The 26,488-nt window shown below is 39.9% G+C and overlaps 1 long non-coding RNA gene across 2 annotated transcripts; it reads right to left on the bottom strand.

The window, feature by feature from the left end:
• On the bottom strand, positions 1-26,332 carry LOC114486760 (uncharacterized). Of its 2 annotated transcripts, XR_003681032.2 has the most exons (3): positions 26,214-26,328; positions 18,069-18,408; positions 1-822 (listed from the first exon to the last, which is right to left on the bottom strand). It is a non-coding gene; the product is annotated as an uncharacterized lncRNA (long non-coding RNA). The 2 variants fall into 2 exon arrangements; XR_008618110.1 differs by lacking the exon at positions 1-822 and having other exon boundaries at positions 18,107-18,408; positions 26,214-26,332.
• Between the last annotated feature and the right edge of the window lie 156 nt (positions 26,333-26,488).

Genomic DNA, 26,488 nt, shown 5'->3' with positions numbered 1-26,488 from the left:
CAAAACATATGATCTACAAATGAGCAAATAATTATATAAATATTCAACTTGCCAATTAGAGAGATGAAAATTAAAACAAATATCTATCAATTGGGCAAAAATTAAAAATACTTAATTCCCAGGTGTTAGCAATGTTGTGCACAAAAGGAGGCATAAATTTATTCACTTTGGGGGAGAAAATGTGTCAAAGTATATCAAAATGTCTAGGATATAAACCGCTTGATGAAATAATTCTATATCCAGAAATTTATCCCACAAATATATTCATACGAGAGTGCCAATATGTAAATACACACAAACACACACACAGATTTCAGCAATATTTATAACAATAAAACTAAGAAGCATATTAGGTATCTATTGCTACACAGCAAAATACCTAAAAAGTTAGCTGGCTAAACCTACAGTAAACATTTATTATCTCACATGGCTTTGGTGGGTCAGGAATTTGAGGAAACTTCAACAGGATGGTTCAGCTCAAGCTTTTTTCATTAGGCTGTGGTTAAGTTATATGGGGGCTGCAGTTATCTGAGGGCTTCACTAGAGCTGAAGGATCCACATCCCAGATGGCTCCCTCACTTGACAGGAGCGTTGGCGCTGGATTTTGATGAGAGATTCACTTCCTCTCCAGGACTGATTGTGTGTCCTTGCAACTTGGTAGCTGATGTCCTGCACAGAAAGTAATCTGAGAGGGGTGAAGCCACAGTGTCTTGTATGACATAGTCTCAGAAGTCACACACTGCCATTTCCACCTTAGTCTGTTCTTTGGAGGTGAATCACCAAGTCTGGCCCACATTCAAGGGGACCTAAATTAAGCTTCACCTTTCGAAAAAACCAATGTCAAAAAACAAAAGAATTTGCATATGTATTTTAAAATCATTACAGGAAAAAAAGTTAAACATTTATTAATGAAAGGATGGTTCAATGAACTGTGACTATTATCCCCAAACTTTTTTTTGTAGCACATCCCTTCAGTAAAAAAAAAAAAAAAAAGTTTAATACACACTTCTAATATAAAAATATGAATTACAGTTGACACTTGAACAACATGGGTTTGAAGTGCACAGGTCCACTTATATGAAAATTTTTTTTCAATAAATATATTGGAAAATTTTGGGAGACTGCAACAATTTGAAAAGACCCACAAACCATGTAGTCTAGAAATATTGAAAAAGTTAACACGGGCTTCCCTGGTGGCGCAGTGGTTGAGAGTCCGCCTGCCGATGCAGGGGATACGGGTTCGTGCCCCGGTCCGGGAAGATCCCACATGCCGCGGAGCGGCTGGGCCGGTGAGCCATGGCCGCTGAGCCTGCGCGTCCGGAGCCTGTGCTCCGCAACGGGAGAGGCCACAACAGTGAGAGGTCCGCGTACCGCAAAAAAAAAAAAAAAAAAAAGGATAACAAAAAGGTATGTCATGAACGCATAAAATATATGTAGATAGTAGTCTATCCTCAAATAAGAGGTGATAGTTAATATAAATTAATAATGTGTTAGTTTTCTTACTGTTTTATAACTTTGCTTTCAAAGAATTACATTATCATGCAGTATGCCTCTCTGTCTCATAATTGGAGAAATTGTGTATCACCCTATCATCACAGATAAGTGGGTTTTTTTTAATGTAACAATGTTTCCAATCCTGTACTAAGAATATTACTGTTGGAGTTCCCTGGTGGTGCAGTGGCTAAGAATACGCCTGCCAATGCAGGGGACACGGGTTCGATCCCTGGTCCGGGAAGATCCCACATGCCGCGGAGCAACTAAGCCCCATGCCACAACTAAGCTCAGTGCCACAACTACTGAGCCTGCACTGTAGAGCCCACGAGCCACAACTACTGAGCCTGCATGCCACAATACTGAAACCCACACGTCTAGAGCCCATGATCCACAACAAGAGAAGCCACCGCAATGAGAAGCCCGCCCACCACAACGAAGAGTAGCCCCTGCTCAACGCAACTAGAGAAAGCCCATGTGCAGCAACAAAGACCCAATGCAGCCAAAAATAAATAAATTTTTTTAAAAAGCACATTAATGTAATACTGTATGCCATAACAACTGTCTAACAATTCATTCATTAGCGTATAGGCTAGGCCACCGTGAAGCAATTCTACCACACCGGGCTACCATAAAACAATCACATTGCTGCTTCTTTATTATCAATGTACAAATCATTATACCTGTAAATAAATGTGAATTTCTTTTTCATATTACCTTTTCATTTTTGATGCCTAGTGTTAGTAATACACGTAACATCTACAGTGTTTTGTATCATATAAGACAATATTGATGTAGGTACTGATAGACGATTCATCTTGTAAACAGATGACATAAACTTATGGTATTGATAAACACAGTACAGTACTCTAAATGTATTTTCTCTTCCTTACAATTTTCTTAATAACATTTTCTTTTCTCTAGCTTACTTTATTGTAAGAATACAGTATATAATACATACAAAATCATCAGTAGGCTATTCGTAGTAAAGTTTGGGGGGAATCAAAAGTTATACATGGATTTTTGACTGTGCAGGGGTTTGGCATCCCTAACCTTCACATTATTCAAGGGTCAACTGTATATTTTCCAATTATATACATATAGGCTTGACTAATATAGTGTTGTTGTTTTTTTTGGCGGCACCTTGCAGCATGAGGGATCTCAGTTCCCTGACCAGGGATTGAATCCACCACCCCTGCAGTGGAAGCACGGAGTCTTAACCACTGGAACACCAGGGAAGTCCCTACACTTGGTTAATATAGTATGTGCATTACAAACTATACACCAAAAATTTGTATTTTTTTATTTACTTGGTTTTCTTCCATATATATTTTTATACAATTTTTAAAGGTTACACTCCACTTTCGGTTATTACAAAATATCGGCTCTGTTCCCCATGTTGTACAATATATCCTTGATCCTATCTTACACCCAATAGTTTGTACTTCTCACTGACCACCACTGTATTGCCCCTCCCCGCTTCCCACTGAAACCACCCGTTCATTCTCTATATCTGTGAGTCTGCTTCTTTTTTGTTATATTCACTAGTTTGTTGTATTTTTTAGAGTTCCACATATAAGTGATATCATACAGTATTTGTATGTCTCTGTCTGACTTATTTCACTAAGCATAATACCCTCCAGGTCCATCCATGTTGCTACAAACGGCAAAATTTCATTCTTTTTTTTGGCCGTGTAATATTCCCCCACATCTTCTTTATCCGTTTGTCTGTTGATGGACACTTAGGAGGCTTCTGTATCTTGGCCATGTGAATAATGCTGCTATGAACATTGGGGGTGCATCTTTTCAAACTAGTGTTTTTGTTTTCTTCAGATATATACCCCAAAGTGGAATTGTTGGATCATACAGTAGTTTTATTTTTAGTTTTTTGAGGAACCTCCATACTGCTTTCCACAGTGGCTGCACCAACTTATATTCTACCAACAGAGTACAAGTGTTCTCTTGCCTCCACATCCTCTCCAACATTTGTTATTTGTGTTCTTTCTGATGATAGCCATTCTGAAAGGTGTGAGGTGATATCTCATTGTGGTTTTGATTTGCACTTCTCTGATGATTAGTGATGTTGAGCATCTTTTCATATGCCTGTTGGCCATCTGCATTTCCCTTTGGAAGGATGTCTATTCAGTTTTTCTGGCCATTTTTTAATTGGGACGTTTGCTTGTTTGATGCTGAGTTATATGAGCTGTTCATGTATGTTGGATATTAATGCCTTATCGGTCACATCATTTGCAAATACTTTTTGTAAATAGATATAACCCTTGTGGAGGGCCATTTGGCAAAATCTAGCAAAATTTTAAACGCACATACCCTTCAACTCAGTAATTCCACTTCTAGAAATTTATCCTACAGATATATGCAGATAACATACATCCAAGGTTATTTGTTGCAATATAACTAAAAATAGCAAAAGATTGGTATTAACTTAAATGTGCATTAACAGGTGTCAAGTAAAATAAATTATGGTAAATCCATTCTACATGATACAGCTATTGAAGTGAATAAGAACCTCTTTACATATATGTATATAAGCTCAAAGACATATTAAGTAAAAAAAATAAAAGCAAGGGCAGAACACTGTGTATATAGTATGCTACCATTTGAATAAAGAAAGAGGGAAGATATATATTCACATTTGTTTAAGCATACATAAAATTACTGGAAAGAGCTATATGAAAATAACTGCCAGTGGGGAGCAAAACTGGATGGCTGACATAGCACAGGGAGATCAGCCCAGTGCTTTGTGACCACCTAGAGGGGTGGGATAGGGAGGGTGGGAGGGAGACACAAGAGGGAGGAGATATGGGGATATATGTATATGTATTGCTGATTCACTTTGTTATAAAGCAGAAACTAACACACCACTGTAAAGCAATTATACTCCAATAAAGATGTTAAAAAAAAAAAACTGGATGGCTGGTGGATAGAGGGGGAGGCTGACTTTTCACTCTCTATACTTTTATACCTTTGGATCTTTGATCCATGTTAATGTATTATTCATTAAAACAAAATAAGATAGTAAAGAATGATATTGGCTAACAATAGTCACTTGCCTTGTGCTTGACACTCTACTGTTTTACGTATTATTTTATTTAATCCACGGGTTTTTTAAAATGTTCAATCTCACTCATGATAAAAGAAATATTAAGTCAAAACCACATAGAGATAACACTTTTCACTTATCAGATAGGCAAATACCCTAGAGTTTGATAACACACTGTCTTGGCAGGGGGAAATGTCACTTTCAGAGGAGGTCACTGAGACCCAGGAAGGCTAAGACTTCTCTGTAGTCAGGGGTGGGGCTGGAGTATTATCCCAGAAGGTCTGGGTCAGATGCCATGCCACCTCTCACCACTAAAGGGTGATCATAGCAACATTTTTGTTAGAAGACACAGTTGTGATTATTCACTCTTTATAACAGTCAGTAATTATCAACGTAGATTGATGTTTTCATTGATATTACTTAAGAGACTTTATAGATGATATTCAAAAGGAGTCACCAGAAATGCACTGGACCAGCCATCAGGAGTTGCTGTTTCCAGCCTGACTCGGCCATCACTTTAAATTCTCTTGGCCTTCATTTCTACATATAGAAGGTGAACAAGGAAATATCTAAGTTTCCTTTCAAAATCCAAACCTATTATGTGCCCCAAGTCAACTGGATTATCACAAGTCCTCCAGCATTTGGGGGTCACCCCATGGTTTCTGCAAAACCAAGTCAGATGGTTTACGTGCCTGCCCCAAGTCGTAACATGGTCTAGCCTCCTCAACTCTTTCCCTTTCCAAAAGTTGTACTTCTAATGTATTTAAGACCACAAGATTCATTTCGCACCCACCCACATGGAAGCCTGCTTCTCTGCTGTGGCCATACACCTAACAAGCTGCAGTCAGCTTCTGTCCCTTAGTGACGGTCACTGCCAGGAGATCAGGAACTGACACCTCTTCCTGGATCCCACCCCAGCACCACTAACACAATAACAGACATTTTTAGGCATTACCAAAAGAATATAAAACAAGCAGAAACAGCTACAAATCAATAAAGAGGGAATGCCCTACTTCTATACAGTATTCAAATCACTTTGCTGCATGAGTGGCTGGGAGCAATGCCTCTTCTTAATAAGGAAACAGGAAAATCCTACTGGTTTCCCCCTTTCCAAGCCCACCGCTAACAATAAAAGTCTTGCTATAAAAGGTACAGTAATTTGTAATTATAAGAGGGAGGTTTAAGGCAGAGAAGTTTGGTTTTAGTCTAAGGGGGTGTTTTTCTCTAAGCTACAAATAGAGGAATGCCCAAGGAGGTGACTACGGGCAAGGGTTCATGAGCTAGCTTCCTTATATTTACTCACCCATCCCCTGAAGGTCATAAACTCAATAAAGAAGGAGAAAGCACAGAAAACAGCTCCCCTGTTTCCCCTAATTAAAACATCATCTTTGTAACAGGTGAAAGCAAAGCTTTCCAGTTTCCATGTGATTTAAAATCCCTTTTATCAATAGTGTGACAGAGAGCAAGAAAATTTACACACCCTTGGGGCAAGACAGTGAAAATATATTACTATCCTGAGCAGGTAGATGTAAATTGCCACTGGTGATGTTTTTACATACAGATGTAGAAATAACTGCACAGGCCAAACCTGTTACTAATATTACAGGGCATATTGGATATCTTTTCCAGAATTGAAAGAGTCTCAAGTCCTGTGTTAACAATGGTAGAATAATTTCATTACATCGGCAGCAATTTATAGTTAGTCTCTCAAAATCATTTAAAATGACCTCAAGGAGAAGTGGAAAAGCAAAAGAGTTGCCTACATGGCATCTTTCAGATCTTCAATGATATTCGGGGTCTCTCCAATTACCTCCAGTACTCTATATTATTTTGCATGTACTCTCCAGATAACTACCTAAATAACGGTAAGCAGTGTAAGTTCTAGTATGGCCACTCACAACTGTTTTAAATTACTTGGGTCCATTCTGACACAGTAGCTGCCATTCTCCATGACTTGAACAGTTGAAAAAATAATTATGTCAGGAAAACTAATGGCTCTGTTTTTCTCACTTGGGGGATTAAAAGTACCTATTTTCCTGGGCTCATCACCCTCAAACCTGCCAATAAAAATATTCTATATTGCCTTCAGAATTCCTCAGGCTTTCCTGGCCTTTCCAGGTGCTTCTAAACCTATGTTTAGTAATTTTCCAAAGGAGAACGTGCTATATTGTCCCATGACCCGTGGATTCAAACACGGGTGTGAGGTCCAGTGTTCTAGAAAAGATGGGCAAGGGCCAGATCACCTGGAGTCAAGCCTGGGGTTAAGGCACTCCCCTTCTCCCACCTCAGGGCCCTGGCAAGACAGCTGTCATCTTGAAGCCACCGCTTCATCAGTGGCAGGAAGCATTAGGCCTCTTGTCAGTTGGGGTCCAACACACAGTGACTGAGCCACCTCTCTGATGCAGACCGTGCAGCTGAGGCAATCAGAATGCTTTTAGCACAACAAGAGGTAGAATGGTGTCCAGGTTAGAAGCTCAGCTGCCTGCCAGCTGTGTAATCTTGATGGAGTCACCATTCTCTCAATTAAAGTAGGGGTAATACTTAAATCATGAATTCTTTCTGAGCACTAAATAAGTTTGTACATATAAAGTGCTTGGAACAGTGCCTGGCACAAACTACCTACCTACCTAATAAATGCATTAAGTACAATGAGCTATCATTAAATTAATTTTGGTTCTTAAAATCCAGCCGCCATTCCACGGGACCAGCTTTCCAACTCACACTGACATTCTAAGGCGCCAATGTCCTGAAGTCTCTTGGATTAGACGCTATTAGATCCCATGTTGCGGATCTCATTTAAACAGGCAGCAGGTATGTAGGTTCAGGGAGTGTAATTATCCACCGTAATAAACTAGGTATGCTACAACAGCCATGGATCTCCTCCTCAGTAACTTCTCTAATTCCATCTGAAATGGTTTTCTAAGAACAGGGAAACTTAATCACTCCTTTAACTCTCTCTTTGCTCCTTATCCAGATCAGCGGTTTGAATGGATGGGGTAGCTCATGATGTAAATGATGCAAATAGATGATCTCCTTCAATGAACTGTGATCTTCACTTCCAGAGCCTGACTGGGCAGCAGAGTCAAATCCCCTTCTTAATAAATATTAAAAGGGGTGTAGGTCTGATCATTCCCTGTCACCCACTATAGAAGATGGGGCCACTTCATTGCCAATTGTCCTCAGCTTTGGGCTTTTAAACCCAAATTATGAGATAGTAGGAAATATCTCATTTGACACCCTGTTTTGCCCTGGTGATTTCTTTTTCTTTCATTTTTAATGACATTTATTGTTTTATTTCTAACTTTACAAGCAATACCTGTTCAACGCAGACAACTAGAAATACATAAAAGCATAAAGTAAAAAATAACATCACCCATAATCCCCACCCTCTAGAGACAACCATCATTAGCATTTTGATGCACTTCCTCCCAATGTCTACATATTTTTAAATTGAAGTATACTTGACCCACAATACTATGTTAGTTCCAGGCACACAACATAGTGATTTGATATTTCTAAACATTACAAAGTGATCACCACAATATGTCTAGTCCTACTGACTTCTTTACCTTCCAATGCATTTGGAAATTCCAGGTCATCAGCAAAATGTCAGTAAAACTATGCACAATGAAAGAAGGAATCCTGGAAAGTCCCTTTTGGGGTCAGCCAGCAGGGGAAATAGCATAGCATTGAACATTAAGAACGGCCACTGATCTAATTTAACCAAAGGCAAGTTGTCTTAACTCAGAACATCCCAGAAAGAGTAAATGAGAAATAAAATTGACTTGATTCATTGTGGCAGCCAACAGATAGATTTTGGTTTATTTTCCTCCTGTCCTACAGGACAATCCTTTTTTAAGGCAAAGAAAAAAATATAGATGAAAGGAGCAAGGTAAATCCCATGTCAATTTTTAAATAAATTCCCTACTTTGTCCAAAAGGAGTGCTGAGTTCACAACGGCATAAGAAAACTAGAATAAATACTGGACAGTTGAAAATGTAATCAATTAGCAATGCCCTTGAAGGCCACAGCATACCGAGTAACTAACTCCCAGCAGGACTTTGTGAAAAGCAAGTTCAGTCAGGAAGCAAACATCCCCTCATCCTCTCCTCCCGTGGGGACAGACCAAGGAGAGATGATGGATTGGCTCTTGACTTGTGACAGGTTTTTTTCTTATTCTGTTATACACCAGGTAATAAGGTAGTGATCAAGGCTGCCTCCAGCCTTTGGGTTTAAAATATACCCAAGGTGGGACTTCCCTGGTAGCGCAGTGGTTAAGAATCTGCCTGCCAATGCAGGGGACGTGAGTTCGAGCCCTGGTCTGGGAAGATCCCACATGCCGAGGAGCAAGTAAGCCCGTGAGCCACAACTACTGAGCCCACGCACCTAGAGCCCCTGCTCTGCAACAAGAGAAGCCACCGCAATGAGAAGCCCGTGCACCGCAACGCTGTTCACCGCAACTACAGAAAGCCCGCGCGCAGCAACAAAGACACAATACAGCAAAAAATAAATTTTAAAAATAAATAAATTTATAAAAAATAAACTAAAATATATCTATACCCAAGCTCACACAATACAATAAGAAGCTGATTATTTGCCATTAGTTTAGAAAACACAATGTCATATGCCTTGGATTTGGGGTTTATACATTTATCATTTCCTATACAAGATATACTGACAACTCTCACTTCTGATAATTTTTAAAAATTATGAACGTCTTCTTTGTGTAGCACAATGATCAATTTTACCTTACAAAATACAATTTGCTGCCCACACATTACCATTTTATCTGGCCATTTAACTACAGATAATGATCCTTTATGAATCAAGCCCACAACCTGGAGATTTTCTATCACATGTTCCTTTGGACCCTTGCAAAAACAATATAGAACGCCTGCAGTGTAAAATTAGGCCAAAACTTAATTATCTTGCAGCCTGTTTCCTGAGTTTAATTAACTTTTCTGAGTGGTTTCTACTGCAGTGAGGACTAGGCCCATTTTGTATTATTTAGTATCATAATTTCTCTTCTCTCTCAGTTCCAAGGACACCACAAGCTCCCTCCAGTCCTAATTGCCATGGCAAATGCAGATATGAGAACTGCAAAACAGCTATAACCAAAATTAAGAATGTGCTGCTGTGCATACTAACAAAGGGATGGAAATCTATGTGTGTGTTATCTCTAATCCCTTCTAGCCTCTAAATGAACTGACTTTAAATATTTAATTATCTTGTTAAGTAAATTCAGATTATGGACTCAAATCCTCGTCATCACGGATCATCAGGCTGTTTCAGAAGGAGAATAAGTTGAGGCCAGGCCAACAGCCTTTTATAAACTAGAATATGATGCACGTTTATAGTTTAAGCTGTCCTCCTTCTCCATACCTGTGAACACTGGAAAGTTACTAAGTCTCCCAGCCTAGACTGTCCTACTGTTAAATGCAGGTAACGGTAGGTAAATGCCTCGTTGTGGGGGGTCTGATGATTAAATGAGATAACCAATGAGCTACCTCACCTTCCCCTTCCCACATATAAAGCATTTTAGGGAAGAAAACCATTTCCCTCCAGGGAGAGTTGTCAGCTGACTTTTAACATGTCAATATGCTTTGTGAATGCCTGAGAGCAGATATGAACAGGAAGTCAGACTTGAAGGAGGATAAGGCCTCCGCTGAGACAGGTAAGAACAAAAAGACTAGAGGAAAGTTTGCAAAGACCTAAACATTGCTTGTAACAAAATATAAACAAACGTAAAATCAGTAGAAGAAGAGAGGAAGGAAAAAAAGAACATCAAACAACCAGAATATTCTGATGTAAAGTGCAAGAAAAGGGAGAGTCTATGACAAAAACCGAGGAGAAACCAGAAAGAAAACAGGAGCACTCCTAGGTCACCTCCCAGCCTCCGGGTCACGACTGTGCTGCCAATCTGCCCAGAGCCTGTCTTCACTCCACAGGGCTAGGAAGCAACTGAAGAAGGTCAGTACTGGGAGATGCTGTAACTTTTTGATGCCACCAGGTACTTTTTGATGCCACCAGGTACTTTTTGATGCCACCAGGTACTCTCCGCTCATTCACTCATTCCTGCTGCTGGTCCAGTCAGACAGCTGAGACTTTTCCTTGTTTTAAGCACATGTTACATCCTTACTTCTGTAATGGGGAAGAGTGGCCTACCACTGTCCTGGGTCAGAGGGACACCTTGACCTGGCTCCATTCAGTCACTCCTTGGTCCCTCCTTCGCTAGCCCCGGAGACTTCCCCTTCCACACCAACATCCATCTTTTAACAGTCTGGGACCCTACTCCCCCTCCAGGTAAAACAAGGCATGCTTAAGATTGTTCTGAGCCATGGAAAGGGGCATATCCACTCAAGAAGGAGGGGGGACTCAGAAGTGACAGGAAGCCACCGGCCAAGTGAGGTCCTCATGTGAGAGAAAACAAAAGGACAATCACTATAGATCTCAGGCTCCAGTGACCAGCGATGCTACAGCTTTGGCTGACACAAAGGATAACGGCTAATACTTGCAATGTTCCTTCCTAAGCTTACAAGGGCTGTTGTTCAGACTGCAAAAAACTAAGTGTCTAGGGAAAGATACTGTTGCCCTGTGCTACATGTCCCACACGTGAGGATGCTGGGGTTGATCTAGGCCAAGACGTGACAATAACCAGGGCAATGACGCGCATTGAGGTCCTGGCATTTTTTGTTATTGCTGCTGTTACTGTTCTCACACCATCTCATAGACCAGGAAGAATTCCCCTCCAGATAGTCATCTTCTTGCTGTTTTCATTCAGAAGTTTTAAATCTACTTTGTCCAGGGAAACAATCCTCAATAATTAGTCTAATATCTGATTTCATTCTTCAGAAACACAAAAGACTCCTGGAAAACAGAGGGCCTATATTTTTCTCATATTTAGTCCATAACCTTGGCCATCACAGGCCCTCACAATCCATGTACCAGTCCTTATTTTACACTGAAATGTAAACACTTAGCCTCGAGGTTATTCGGAGCCACAGAGGACTCTGTACCTGAAGGCCTCCCGCCTGCGCCTCGTTCCCCAGCCTCCCACGCGCTCCACTGCACAGGCCTTAAATCATCCTGCACACCCTGCTCTTGTACCTGCCAACATCATCCACTGTCTAAATGCAGCTAGCAGCTGTTTATTTACAATTAGATCTGCCAGCTGGAAAGCAAACATTCTACGTTACCGAATCAATCAATGTTACAGGGAGAGAGAAAAAAATCAGGTAGAGCATGAAATGGAGGACAGGAACATTACATTATATTGCAGCTGTCCTTGTCCAATGCCATTAGATGTTCTCAGCACCAAAAATTCATATAACTACAGTCTGTGATCAGCCGTCTTCCAGTCACAGATTTGACACATAAGAAATACAGCCTACCAGAAGTGAAGATTTGGGCATTGGAAGCCCATAGCCTTCATCTGATGACATGAACAACACTGTCCTAAGGGGTGGGTCTCTATCCTGGAATCAAGGGTTTCTGCCCTAAATTATGTTTATCATTTTTGTTTCCTCTTTTATTCAAGTAGTGATTACAGCTGAATCACACATATTGATATTGGGCTTTCAAAATAACATATTACCATGTTGATTATTTGCGGGTACTCTCTCATTTTGGAAATCTCAAATAATGATGAGTAATTCCTCCTCATCTTAAGTGGTCCTGCATAAATATTCCTCCCATTTTTATTGGTTTACATTTTTACTGATGTTCATAACCTTGATTTGAGTTTGGCTGTTAATTCACAAAGCATAAGTTAAAACACATATGACTGGTTTAGACCTCAAAATTAGTAAAGCGTAAGAGAGTAAGAATTTAATAGGAATATGGCAACAAAAGCATAGCAATATGTCTTGTTTAAATTGGTGTTCAAATGGTGAGCCTCTTTCTTTATCTGCAGGAGTTTTGTTTGGTTTATGTCGTTCCAATTTTTTTTTTTTTGCTAGTAATTGATGGGGGGAAAGAGGCTACAAATTATTAAAGTGGAGGGTCACTAAGCATGAGATTCCAGTACACAACCCAACATTTCTAACCCACAAAAATTCCTTAAGAATGCATTCATACGTGTCAGTGCCCTCTAAAACTCACTGCAGTTTGATTGCACAGCATTTCAAGTAAATGCTATAAATGTCCTTCTCTGGCCCTGGTGTGCTATGAATTTAAAGGTTTCCCCTCTCTGTGTGCTACTGATATGAAACTCTATTGCACTTGGTGTAAATGCAGAAACATCTGCTACAGCCACTAACCGCTTATTGGAAATGAACAACCAAGCCTGCTGCAGACCCCCTCTGCCCTCATTAGAAAATATGCTGGCAGTCAACAGAAATACAGTAAAACTTAGAGTGCCTAAGGAATCAGGAAAAGACAGTGAAGACCTTCAGGAAGATAAATAAACCACTCTCAGCCAAGTAGTAGGAGTGGCCATTAGTAGATCCAGAGCCTTCATTAAGAGCTCCCCATGTTGCATATATGCAGTCCCAGACGCCACACTTTTCATCCAACTACTTCAACCCTAAAGGTAGTAATCTTACTGTCTGGTTCAGTTAATGTTCCAAAGTACCTTATAACACTGAGCTTTCCAGAGTACACAGAAGAGGACATAGTTTAAAATTATAACCACATGCTGGGAGAGCGATAGGTTGGAGATGTATGTCGATAAACTTACAGAAGTGACAGACTGAAGGGAAGGCAATCAGACCTTTGCAGGACCCCTCTGGGTATGAGGGTTTAAGGTCCTGAACTAAAGTGAGATCCATGAAAATGGAGAGAGAACAGTCCCAGTGGCACAGAGACTATGATAGCCACAGAGTACAAACCATGGGGCAGTTTGTACTCCCACTGTTTGCCTCCCTGTTCCTGAGACCTAATATGAATGGACTGAGATGAAGCCTTTTTCGCTCTCACAACAGCTGACTAAGCACAAATTCTGTATGACCTACTCAAAGTCATCGTGCTGTTATGGTTTCCTTCATTCTTTTTTTGTTTGTTTTGCACCTGAAAGAATCCCTCTTGCCCTCCCATGTTACATACTCATTTCCTCCCCCATGACATCCAAGTAACAACATCATATTGGTTTGGATTATTTGGTTGAATGCAACAAAATGTTTCCGGCTGACTTTAGGAAAAAAAAAAAATTTTAACTTTTTTTGAAGGAAATGAGGTAGTACATCAAATGGAAGGGCAAGATGAGCAGCCAGATCTCAGGAAGGATGAAAACCAGGGTAAGGCTGGGAAAATAATGGACGGTCTCCTCAGAATCACCAGAAGGATGAGTCAAATCCAACTATTTTCGATATCATGTCATTCTGCTCAGATTGACATTCCCATGCAGACTGCGTGGAGTAGGAGAGTGCAAGGTCCCCAGAGCTGGTACCAAAGAAAGGTAGACTGGAGGCTGGGCAGGCATCACCAGTGGCCATCCACCACAGCTGTACATAGACGCACTTGTACATGCAGCAACGGCATGAAGCTTAGAGCAATGACATATCAGGGTCTGCTCCTAAAAGCACAAGGCTTCATTCTATGGCGAAACACATTCTGCTTCAACACCTGCATTTGGTGCATTTTGTTCCTTCCTTTAACATAGAAATTTCTCACTTCCATATCTAACTTTCAGACTGAACATCCCCTGGCTTTAATTCTCCACTCTCGCCCATTAAGTAGTTCTGATTAATTCTGTTTATCATGAAGAAAAAGCAATATAAGGCTACAGGAAAGGTCTCAAAAATAGGCATTTTCAGCCACATCAATGCTGCCCATAATAACTTTCTATGATGATGGAAGCATTCTATATCCGAGCTGTCCAATATGGAAGCCATTGGCCATATATGGCTATTGACCACTTAACATGTGACTAGTAAGACTGAGAAACTGAATCGTATTTATTGATAATTTCAATTAATTTAAATATAAATCTAAATATCCAAATGTGGATAGTAGCTACAATATTAGACAGTACAGAATAGATATATCATCTCCAAGAAATTCCTTGTTCTATTTATTTGGAATCTATGTGGCTTTTAAGTTCTGCCACACTCATGTGTGCCATGCATGTAGGATGTTAAAAGCCAAGTTAAATATTTTTCTGGGAAAGTTAAAAGGAACTCTGAACCCATTGTATAAATATGACAAGTAAGGCACCTTGTGGCTAAATGACTTGCATCAGGTCACCCAAAATTGAAACCATTCCCAGGTAAATACACAAAGCTGCAGGAAGTCCTGAACTCTCACTCTGGGTCTCCCTAAGCATGTGACCTTGGGCAAGCCAGCTTCCTCTTTCACTTCTTGGAAGGAAAGGGGGTAGACTAGATACTTTCAGGTCCCTTTATCAACATTAAAAGCCTTAATTTCAATTTTTCTCCCATTAAAATCTAGAAGCTGTAGACACAGTCCAGGCTGGTGAGTAAAACTTGCCTGGTGAGACCTGGAGCAAACTGAACAACATACACCCCAGCCAGTCATACAGCTGGGAATGTTAGCCCATCATCTGGAGATGTTGATTTCCAAAAAGACCTCAGAAATCCTTTTTTTATTGTTGGAGTCTAAAGCAATTTTTAACAAAATCTCTGTGAGCTAAACAAATCTCATCTGTGGGCAGGGTGTGACACAGCTTGCTTCAGATAGGTTATAGCTAAAAACCTGGAGCTCTCCAATTGTCCCTTCAAGTGCCCCCCACTTCAGAATTTTCTGACATTCTCCACACCCCCGTATTGTTCTCTGTTTAAATGTCTATTTCCAAGCTCCTCCTCTGGGTTCCAAACAGGATTTAAGTTAAACTACCCATTGTTAGATCAAGCCATGACACTGCTCTGATTGTGAAGGTGGCTTTGTTTCTAATAACCAGCACAGAGAGAAAAGTTATCATAATGTGTCAATGATAACTGGCAGATGCCCCATCTCTCCTTTATAATTTGTGATGCTATGAAGGGAATTCAAGGTTTTTTTGATTCATTAACTTTGTGTTTTATGGGAAATACATTCAACTCATTCTCAGATAAAATTGCCAATAATTACTGTCTCAAAAATTTAACCTTTCCCTGAAGCAGTACTTAGGTGTCAACTCCACATATCTTACTGCAGTAAAAGATCATAAACACTAGGTGGCAGCATTGTATCATTAAAGCTGCTCAGACCTTGAAATTGAGGTATGTTTATAAATCTTGCCTTCTAGATCTCTTCTTAGCCGATAAACTTCTTTAGAATTTATTTTTAGTCAATTATTGTTATTTGAAATTTATTGTTATGATGGATTAGCCATTAACCTGAAATAGGCCTTAAATTTTTGGAACGTTCAGTTACCAACAATTCTGGGTTTATATGGTGTAAAACTGCCTAAGGAAAATTTTTTTAATGAATTTGTTTTAAGCACTGCCCTTGCTTATTTTTAACCTTATTTGCGTTATAGGCTCCTGGGAATGATGAATATTGCATTTTGGAAGAGAAATTCTGGATGGTTAAGATTCATGTCTGGAATCCCAGTACTGCGTATTAGCTCAGGAAACAGCCTAGATAATAAGCAAAGAATCTCTTTTAAAATCCAGTAGTTGCACTTCCATGTATTCTGGAAATAAAGCCTAAATTCAGATCTCAACTGTCATGCTTAAAAACTGCTCTCCAGCCAACTGAGAATCAGTCTTTTCTTCCATCCCCCCCATCACCCACTCATCCTCAACTTTGTTTTCTGTCTGCCACAGGAAACCACCTTCTCCTTGCAATTGAAACAAAATATGTATTTTACCACAATAAAAAAATTGTGTATGTGTGTGTAAATAGAAAGATAGATATCCATTATGCCATTTTCTAGTTAACAAGTAACAATAATTCCTTAATACCATCAAGTATCCAGAAGGCATTCTAATTTTCAATTGTTTCATAAATGTCCTCAATTCTTTAAAAAAACAAAACAATTTTGCATACATTTTATGCTTGCTGGCCCTCCCCTTACACAGTTACATCTGGCTGAAGTCTCACATTTGGACTAGGGAATCCCTTGTTGGGAGGAGCAGGGCCAAGGCCAGAAGAAGGTTTTGCCTTGGGCTGTTTGACCCTGAGGGCTAACTCCCAAAGTGACCTCTCCCAAAATGAAGGGCAAATCTCCCCCATCTCCATTCTTAGAGGAGGCTCAGAAGCAAATTCCTGGCAATTGTAGAGTAGCCATTTTTATCCCAGATTCCAACAATCATGAGTTCAAAGATAACTCTCAGAGCACCCTGATACAAATTAGCAATATTTTAATTATAAAGAGAAAACCATATCTCTCTTTTCTTCTTTTACTCTTTTCATTTAATGAATCAAGAAGCTAATACATTGACTCATTCATTCTTGCCAGTCCTACAAGCCCCTAAGAAAGTTAAGGAAGTTATGAACTCTCTGTACACACACAAAAAAAGTTAACGTGCCCTAGAGCAAAGAGTACGTATTTTCAGAGGACTGAGGGATCAAGGACCCACCGCTGGCCCCAGGGTAAGAATCTTTGGCACTTTCAACCTCTGTGGCCTGTGAGAGTTGTGCTTTGCACATAGGATAATGAAAGAATGCATTAAGCCAAGCAGACTGACAACCTCTCCTCAAACTAAACACCACTTCCTAGCAGGTTTGTTTGTTGTTTGCTTGTCATTTTATTTTGTATTGTTCTGTTTTCCCCACACAAGTCCTGCGGGGGATCTGTAGCGTGTCTGAGAGCCATACAGAAAACCATATCCAGGAAAGCAAGTCAGAAAGCCAAGGCAAAGTGCCAAGCTCTCAGATTTTGTCGGTGGGTGACAAAATTGGGCCACACATTCCACACGGCAGTTTGGAAATCTACCAAGAGACTTCAAATTCTGCACATGCCTTGACCTGGCAATCCTAATTCTAGAAATTTATCCTAAGGAGATAATTGTGACTGTGCAGGTGATGTAGCCAAAAGGGTAGTCCTTAGAAATAAACTGACAATGTTGAAAACATTAAACTAATCATGCTACATCCATTACACAAAATAATATTCAGCCTTTTATACTGGTTTGATAAAGGTTAGTGATAATATGGAAATGTGTTTGATATATTAAGTAGGAAAAGCAGATTCTAAAATAGTTTATGTTGTATGACTCTTTTTGATAACATATCCTGGAATGATATACACAAAATGGCTAATAAATGATTGATGCCTCCAGATGATAGAATTATGGCTGGTTTTATATTTTCTCCCTTTTTTCCTTTGATTCTTATTTTTTCTCACCTGTATTTTTCTATAATAAATACATATTGCTGTATAATAAGGAAAGTTAGTAAGTATGTTCCAGACATAAGTACAGTCTGAGGATCCTTGCTCATTAAGGTCAGTGGCCCAAAGAAACAGGAAATTTGGAAAGAAAGAGAGGTAGGCACTTGTCAAGCATAAGCAAGGAGATTGAAACCAAGGCAACCCCTATCCCAACACAGCAAGGTTTCAAGGTAGAGGCCAGAAAGGAGAAATCCCAAGAGCCGCAGGTCGTGTCAACATTATGGGTATAGTAATTTGACTTACATTTTGAGCTCCCATTTTGCTAAGATGGTAAAATTTCAGTTGTTATTAATTGGGAATTCCATCCTTTTCATTAGTTGTATCTACGTCTGGAAGAGATTATATAAAGCCAAGGCCTTGAGAGCTGTGCTCCTGGTTCTTGCGTCATCAGCCAGGAAGGTATCCCCCAGGCTGTGCCCAGCTGCCCCAAGGGCTGGCAGGAAGGAACTTCCACAAACTTCGACTCACTTCGTCTGGGTTTCCAGGAAGTTCATCAACCTTGTGCCAATGGTTGTTTCCTCAAACCAAATATCAAGTGGTCTAGCCACATCTGATGAATTCCATGAAGGAGGGAATCTTTACCCTAGACAGAAAAAGAAAAAAAGGAAAATCATTCTGTGGATTCCATAGCGCGTATCTATTGTTTTCTTTACCCACGTGTTTTTCCTAGGTATTTTTGTATCAAAAAGCTAGTTTTAACTCGTCTTTATTCAACTCTCTGAAATCTTCCAATTTTTTTTACATTTTGATGATTTTTAAATTACACACTCTGGAGTAAGATTAATTGAGGCTTAGCATGTACTTATCTGGCTTTAAGTCACACGGGTATGTATGCCATCTTCCCAAATGGATATATCATCCCAAGCCTAGCACTACGAACTTTATAGGACATTTTTGTGCCTCTGTTCCCCTGTCAATCCACACTGTAGTAGGTGTTCCATAATCACAGGTCACGCTGTGATTCCCTTGTGGCTAAGGCAGTAGCAGAGAGCACCGTCCAGAGTGTGGCCAGTGAACTATGAGGGCTGGGTTTGAACACCAGCTCTGCCATACTAACTGGGCAATCTTTTTTTTTTTTTTTTTTTTTTTTTTTTTTTTTTTTTTTTTTTCAGCGGCCATGGCTCACGGGCCCAGCCGCTCCGCGGCATGCGGAATCCTCCCGGACCCGGACACGAACCCGCGTCCCCTGCATCGGCAGGCGGACTCTCAACCACTGCGCCACCAGGGAAGCCCAACTGGGCAATCTTGAGCAAATTACTTGTGTTCTCCCTGCCTTAGTTTCCTCTTCCGAAGAACGAAGCAATAACAGTATCCGTCACGTAGAGTTGTTTAAAGGATTAAATAACATAATGTACATCAAATCAAGTACATAGAAGAGTGTGCAACCCCAAATATAGGCCATTTTTAACATTTCCATGAAATCAGGTTATAAATCAGACCATTCTAAAAGGAATCATGTTTTCTCACTCCACAGAAGTGCTACACACCTGTATACCTTTCTTGGTTTTGGGGGTCGTAAGGGATTGGGTGTGTTTTTTCATTTGTACAAAGACTAGCATCAAATGGACTAATGGCTAGACCAGAAAAATTCTACAGAAACAAAAATTAATTACAAAAATGTAAACCTTTGCAATTAATCAAAATAGTAATGTGACTCAAATTCCGTACTAATACACCAACCAAACCTCTATTTCTGGCGGTAAGTAAAACTTCATCTTAACAAATCTTGCCACCAACACCCCACTCTCACTAGATGGCAATGCCCATGTATACCAGGAGTGTCTAAATATAAAAAGACCCATATAAAGGAAAAGGCAATAATTGTGCATGCCTTCACTTAACAGCACACCTCCAGAGGGAAAAACTCATATATTTTATAGAGAGTGTACCAGACTGGTGAGGAGGGCTTACCCTTTTGACAAAGACCCTAAGGAATTATAATTTGCAAGATATATTCCTTTGAAAATTTGGATACTGACTCTTTCAGGTTTGCAATATACAACGTTGGGGTTTTTGTCTTCTGAACTCTCCTATGAAAAAGTCACCACTCAGAGACAAGCAAGGGCTTCTTAGCCAGGTAACTATGTGTGTGTTGATTTAAAATCCTTCCAGAGATAACCCTCTCTGCTGTGAAGACGCCTTCTTAGCACTGCACAATTCATTCATCATCCTTAGCTTCTGCTGAAAAAAAGTTAGCTGTTCACCTCTCTCTAAAGATCAAATCCACTGTGTTCAGGACAAATTGCTTCCTTCTTAGGACTTCAAAAAAATATAGTTACTTCTAAGTCCTAATGAAGATATATTACTTCAAAAGCTATAAAACAGAACTCCCAGATACAGCTTTTGAGTGAATCCCAAGAAAGGTCAGTTAGGTTGTAGACATAAGAGGTTTCTGCTGCCTCAAATCAATCCCTTAAAGTGTTCCTCCAAGATCTCTGCAGTCGGTGCTAACCAGCAGCCTTGGAGGGTCAAGAAAGGGCCATCCGTTGGAAACGACTTGCATCTCTGATATAGCAACAGAACAATGAGATGATTTTTTTTTCCTTAAAGGAGGATACTTCTACACTCCTTTCATTCAATATGTTCAGAGGGGAGGACCAAAATGGCAGCAGAAAATGTTTTCCACAAAAGATGCAATACCAATTCTCTTTACTCAAACCCTTAGAGGGGAAGTAGCTAAGAGTTTTCTACCAGACAAGGAGACACTCAGAGACACCAAGGTCCAGAAGAGTTCAAATCTCCTCCACTCAATCAAGTACAAAGATACCACTTTGAAAGACATATACCAGCTCCCTCTTTTCTCCGAGAACTTCAAAGTGGTGTACATCCCAGTCGGAGGTCTTCACAGCACCTTTATGGAAAAGTGAGGGGGAAATAAAGAGCGATCCTGAGCAATTTTCAAAAGGCCATTCAGCAAGACAGTGGCAGATAAGGAAAGAGTCTTCCTGATTCTGATAACTCTATTTCATTTTCTCTAACACAAAAACTGATCCTGGGGGCCCAACCATTAGACGACCACAGTAAAACAAATTGTTCTTTTTAAGAAACCCAACTGAAAATGTTATGGGAAAAGCAAAATATCATCTCAACAGGGGCTTTACTGTCCTTAAGATACTCCAGGCCACAGTAATCTCTCCTGACTCTGGGAAGTACAGAGTCAGGTCAGTGGTTTTCAAACTTGGCTCCATGGAGTCCCTTTAGAGAGCACTGGGGGAGTAAGAAGAGCCAGATGGAACTCTGCCTTTCCACCCCAACTTCAGCCAGAAAATCTCTAAGCTTATCTGCTCAAAGGGGTCCATGATTTTTAAATATCTTTTAACAATCTAGGATAACAATATTCCTTTAAAAGTGAAGGAACAGAAGCAAAAAGAAGTTAAATAACCAGAGAGAAGCACTGTTGAAAGAATGAGTGGTGGAAATCAATATGTAAATCAAGCAACCAATGTCTGGGTGTAAAGAAGAAAAGAAGGTGAGCTTGGATGGTCCTAAGACCCAGGAGGTTGAACACTTTCAAGAGGTGATCCTCACAAGGGCATAGTACAAACCCAAGAGGGACTTTGCTGATTGGCTTAACATTGGTGCCTCTTCCTTTGAACCTCATTTTCTTATAACACTGAAATAGCAAACGGTACCATGACTATTGACCTCTTTCATCATAAATATATTTATCCTCCTGCAAATTAACCTCAGTGATTCTCTTCCTTTTCTTCTGTTTCAATTCTAAACTCCTCCTTTCCTTGGCTACCTCTTCAAACCCCAACGCTTCTATGAGGTTGTATTCTGAATTAGTAAAGCCAGTTTGGTCCCAAACAATTGCATGTAAATTATATTATCCAAAAGCATCAATTCAATCTTGCATCTGTGGCAAATTCTGTCTTGTGAAAAAGTCAGGAAAGAATACTTACAATAATACTGTTAGTTCCCTTCATACACTGGTACAGTGGAACCAGATGATACAAGGAATCATAGAGCTGGAAGGGTCCCTAAGAAACCATTCAAACCACCACCATCATCTTCAAAGAGCAACATCCTAGACTCTTGACAATAAGAAACAATTTGAAACACATCCAGAGATAAACTTTAACACACACTTTAGATAAAATTGTTCCCCTGCCTTCTCCTCTCAGTTCCCATTTCTACATTCTGTCCTCATATTTTTATTTTTTATTTCTATTTGTTATCTTTTGACCCTTCTTTATACTCCTCTTGGTTCTGCATATCCCCCCCTCCTCTTGAAATGCCAGACCATCCACTAGGTTTCAGTAAATAAGAACATTTTTCTAAGCTTCTCCGTACTAAATTCTTAACTGGGCATCTGAGTTGCTTTTTCCCAAATTACGTGAAAGCCTACTAGCAAGTAAAGAGTATTGGTAACATTTTAGTATATTCTATATAATCTTTCTTTTTTTTTTTTTTTTTTTTGCGGTACGCTGCCCTCTCACTCTTGTGGCCTCTCCCGTTGCGGAGCACAGACTCCGGACGCGCAGGCTCAGCGGCCATGGCTCACGGGCCCAGCCACTCCGCAGCACGTGGGATCTTCCCGGACCGGGGCACGAACTCGTGTCCCATGCATCGGCAGGCGGACTCTCAACCACTGCGCCACCAGGGAAGCCCCATTTTGTTTTTATGTAGAAGGATGGATGGATACATACATAGCTAGACAGATAGATAGATTCAGAATCTTATTGCTCATGTTTTTGTAAACTTTTTTATTCAACAATATCTTTTGGACATCTTTCTATATTAATCAGTCAACATTGTTGTTTTCATGCTTTTATAGTATTCCATCAACCGTGTGCAATGACATTTAAATAGAGGATGAATTCTGCCTTCCAAGAAGTTGCTTCCTTAGTCTAGTTCAGAGTTTTGATTATCCCAGCAGCTCCTAACGGACCTCCTTGTCTGCTTTGCCCCCTGTAACCCACCATCCGTATCACTGCTGACCTTATCTTCCTCGGGTAAAATCCAAACTCCTTCCCAGGGCATCCAAGCCCCCAAACCTGTCTCTAGCCTAGGTTTCCTGCCCCATTCCCAGCCTCCCATTTCCCCCAGCCCCTAACATAACAGACTTTTCATCATTTACTGCTCACTGCATGGAAATTCAAGCCTCTGTGCTTTTCCTACTACTTATAAAGTCCTCCCCACCTTGTCTACCTGTTAAATTCCCAGTGCTCTTAAGATCTTCCTCTATAGCATCTGTGACACCAGGATAGTCACTTTTTTCTGTGTGAATGAAGCCATTTCTAAATTTCTATATAATGGCACTTATATTGTGTTAAAATTTTTTATGTATATGTTTATCTCTCCCACAATTCTGGCTTTATCCTTAATGTTTTATACAGTAACTGCCACTCAATAAAAGTTTATTGAACTAAATTCAATCCCTCAACCTGTGGACCAGGCTTACAAGATAGGATAAAGCATTCACTTTAGCTTAAATTCTGGATCCCAGCCCGTGAGCCATGGCCGCTGAGCCTGCGCGTCCGGAGCCTGCGCTCCACAGAGGGAGAGGCCACAACAGTGAGAGGCCCGCGAACCGCAAAAAAAAAAAAAAAATTCTGGATCCCAGGGATGAACTGTGTTTCCACCCACCACAGTTGTATCCCTGATACAACAGCGGCAATTGAAATTGTTAATTTATTTTTCATCCTCCAATTTCCAGGTTGAAAGTAACACCCCAGATATGCAGGGGATAGAGTCTTAAGGACAGTGTCATTGATATTATTTCCACTCTTTCTACTAGTAGGGGGGAACGGAATTCAGGCATTATATCCAACATTCTATTACAATTCACAAATGTCCTGGAAGAGGCAGCAACTGTGGGAGCAGTCAGTACTGTTCTAGAAAGCAATAAAAGTCTGACAACAACGTATAAATAATATTTAAATGTGAATTTTGGCAAGTATGAAGTATTTCATTAGTTTTATCAGTATATATGACTTCCTTTTCCCTTTTCCTTTCAAGAAAGAATATACAACTCTCTGCTGAACAGAATCAACCAAGAAATATCAAATGGCATAGTCTTAGATTATGTTTTCAGGGGGTGAAAAAAAGAGAAGTTGTCTAGATAACATTGGCTTCAGTGCTATCAATGCTTAGTTTTCAGTTTCCTCTTAGGGCTTCTTGGCTTAGTGGAGCATGGCGATTCTTTTTTCAATAAAATACAGTCCTACAGCACTGCAATACTAATCATGTTGTATTTTGCTTTGCTTTGTATTGTTTCTGATTGCCACTGATTTACTGGATGTTTGACCTCCGAAGTGTGGTTTGGATGGAGACCAAAACCCAATAAAATCAAAATCAACACTGCAATAAAGTGGGTCTGAAAAAATAAATAAATGTTGCCAACTTAACGATTCTTTCCTTGACAAACCACTAGAGATACCCAATCTCAGATTTCCCTTGAGAGTCAATGAGAACCATTTTTCCTTTATTGTTCTATTTTTTAAAGAACTGTAACAAAGAAATAGCAAAGTGCAAAAATCATAAATGCACAGCTCAATAAATTTTCACAAAGCAAGCCCACCAATGTAACCAATACCTAGTGAGGCACCCCAAAAGCCCCACTATGTAACCCCTATTCTGGTCAGACTACAGATGAACTTTGCCTATATTCTAATTTTACGTAAATGGATTCATACAGTGCGTACTCTTTTGTGTCCGGTTTCTTTCACTCCAAGTTATACTAGTGAGATTCGTCTTTGTTTTCATTTGTGGCAACAGTGTGTTCACTGTCACTGCCATAGAGAACTACCCCTTTTTTGTTATTGTTTCAGGAGCACCTAAACAAACAAGTGCTCTGAGGAAAACACATGGATCCCAGGGTTAGAATACAAGAGCTTTAGTCAAAAGAGGAAACAGTGACTAAGATGACCTTTTGAAACAGCTTGAAGTCAATTGTCAAGAAGCAGCTGTCTGAGCAGAGAAGCAGAATAATAAAAAGCACCCTGTGAGATAAGCCAGAAGAGCAGGTTTGGAAAGAAATGCCCAGAACTGAGCCAGGGATCCTGGTTCAAAAGAAAATAAACGTTGGCCTTCTGAAAAGGGTTTGATCTAGGCTGGTTCTGCCTCGTGTCTTTAGCTCAGTCTTTCTTTCTCCGCCTGTGGGGTTCTCCCTCCAGAGCCCCATGGTTGTGAACGCAGCACCTCTGTAAGGGGTCAGATTTTACCACACCTTTCACACACTGTTTGATATTTAACCAAACAGTCCTCGCATAAAAAGACATCTGCATTCTGTTTCTGCCTCTTTTAAACACAGGTGATCAAAAACTCTCTTTGCAAGTTTTAGATATTGCCATTACGGTGAACTCTCGCTTTATGAAAGTTTATAAGTTACTAAACCATTGTTACCTGCTAATTCTGATACTTAAGATACTGAAATTTTTACTAGTGCTTTTTTTTTAACTTTTTTCTTCTGCATTTTCTTTATATGATAATCTTCCAATTCTCTTATTACTTCTGACAGCTCTTTTTTTAGGCCTCAACAGCTAGTTCCTCCTCTTGACTTTTTTTTTTTAACATCTTTATTGGAGTATTACTAGTGCTTCTTAAAACTCCCTGCATTTAAAACATTTTCATTCTGTTATGAAGATGTTTATTAGAGCAATTATCAAAACATTCCCATAAATATTGATGCCATATTCCGAAAACAAAATATCCTTTTCTTCCTCCTTAAAAAAAAAAAAAAAAACCCAATACACACACACACACACACACACACACACAAAAATAGTCTAAAGATGCCATATTCCGAAAACAAAATATCCTTTTCTTCCTCCTTAAAAAAAAAAAAAAAACCCAATACACACACACACACACACAAATTGTCTAAAAAACAACTCATTTGAAGTACATTTGCTCTAGTTTTTAAAAGACAGTAATTGATTCCAGTGAATCTGGAAAATATTTATTCTGAGAATCTAAGAATTTTCCCTACATCTTTCACCTTACACAAGTTTACCTAAACCTATCAGAGATTTCAAGGGTCCTGGCTTAAAATATTTATCAGGAACAAGAATAGAGGCATTGGAATATTTGCCAAGGTATTAGTAAAAAAGAGTAGAAATTATTTGTGCCAGAACATGACTAATATGAATTCTAGTTTTAAAATCAAATCCACACATAAGAGGATATAACACCCAAAATTCATTCAATGGCTACTAAAATATGCTAGATTAAATTAAAAGTGGTTTTAAGTTATTTTAGCTCCCTGCATCAAGAGATGGGAGTCTCTTTCCTCACAATGAGTCAGCTTGTGACTGCTATGACCAATAGAAGTAGGCAGAAGTGACACTGTGTGACTCTGAGCTCAGGCTTCTAGAGGCCTTGCAACTTTGCTCTCACCCTCCTGGACCTGCTGATTCCACGGGAGATTCCACTTGAGCCTACCTGCTGGAGGAGGATGTCGAGTGGAGCAAAGACAAGCCCTTTCGTCTGAAGTCCCTGACTGTCATGGGGAAATCCCGGTTGAGTGAAATCCATTTCTCCTGCCTTCACTACTCAAGGTCATTTTAAAACTTGCACGTCTTTTAAGTAGCACATAACCTAAGCAATAAGATATTCGCTTGCCTCACGCTCCAGGAACGTGGAGTCAGCTGCGTCTAATTCGAGCTGAGCTGGTTAAAACTGGATAGGACCTCCTAACCTCCAACTGAGCCTGCGCT

This window comes from Physeter macrocephalus, chromosome 8 (assembly GCF_002837175.3).
Source record: "Physeter macrocephalus isolate SW-GA chromosome 8, ASM283717v5, whole genome shotgun sequence".
Lineage (NCBI taxonomy): Eukaryota > Metazoa > Chordata > Mammalia > Artiodactyla > Physeteridae > Physeter > Physeter macrocephalus.
This window is presented reverse-complemented; position numbering and strand designations above follow the sequence as displayed.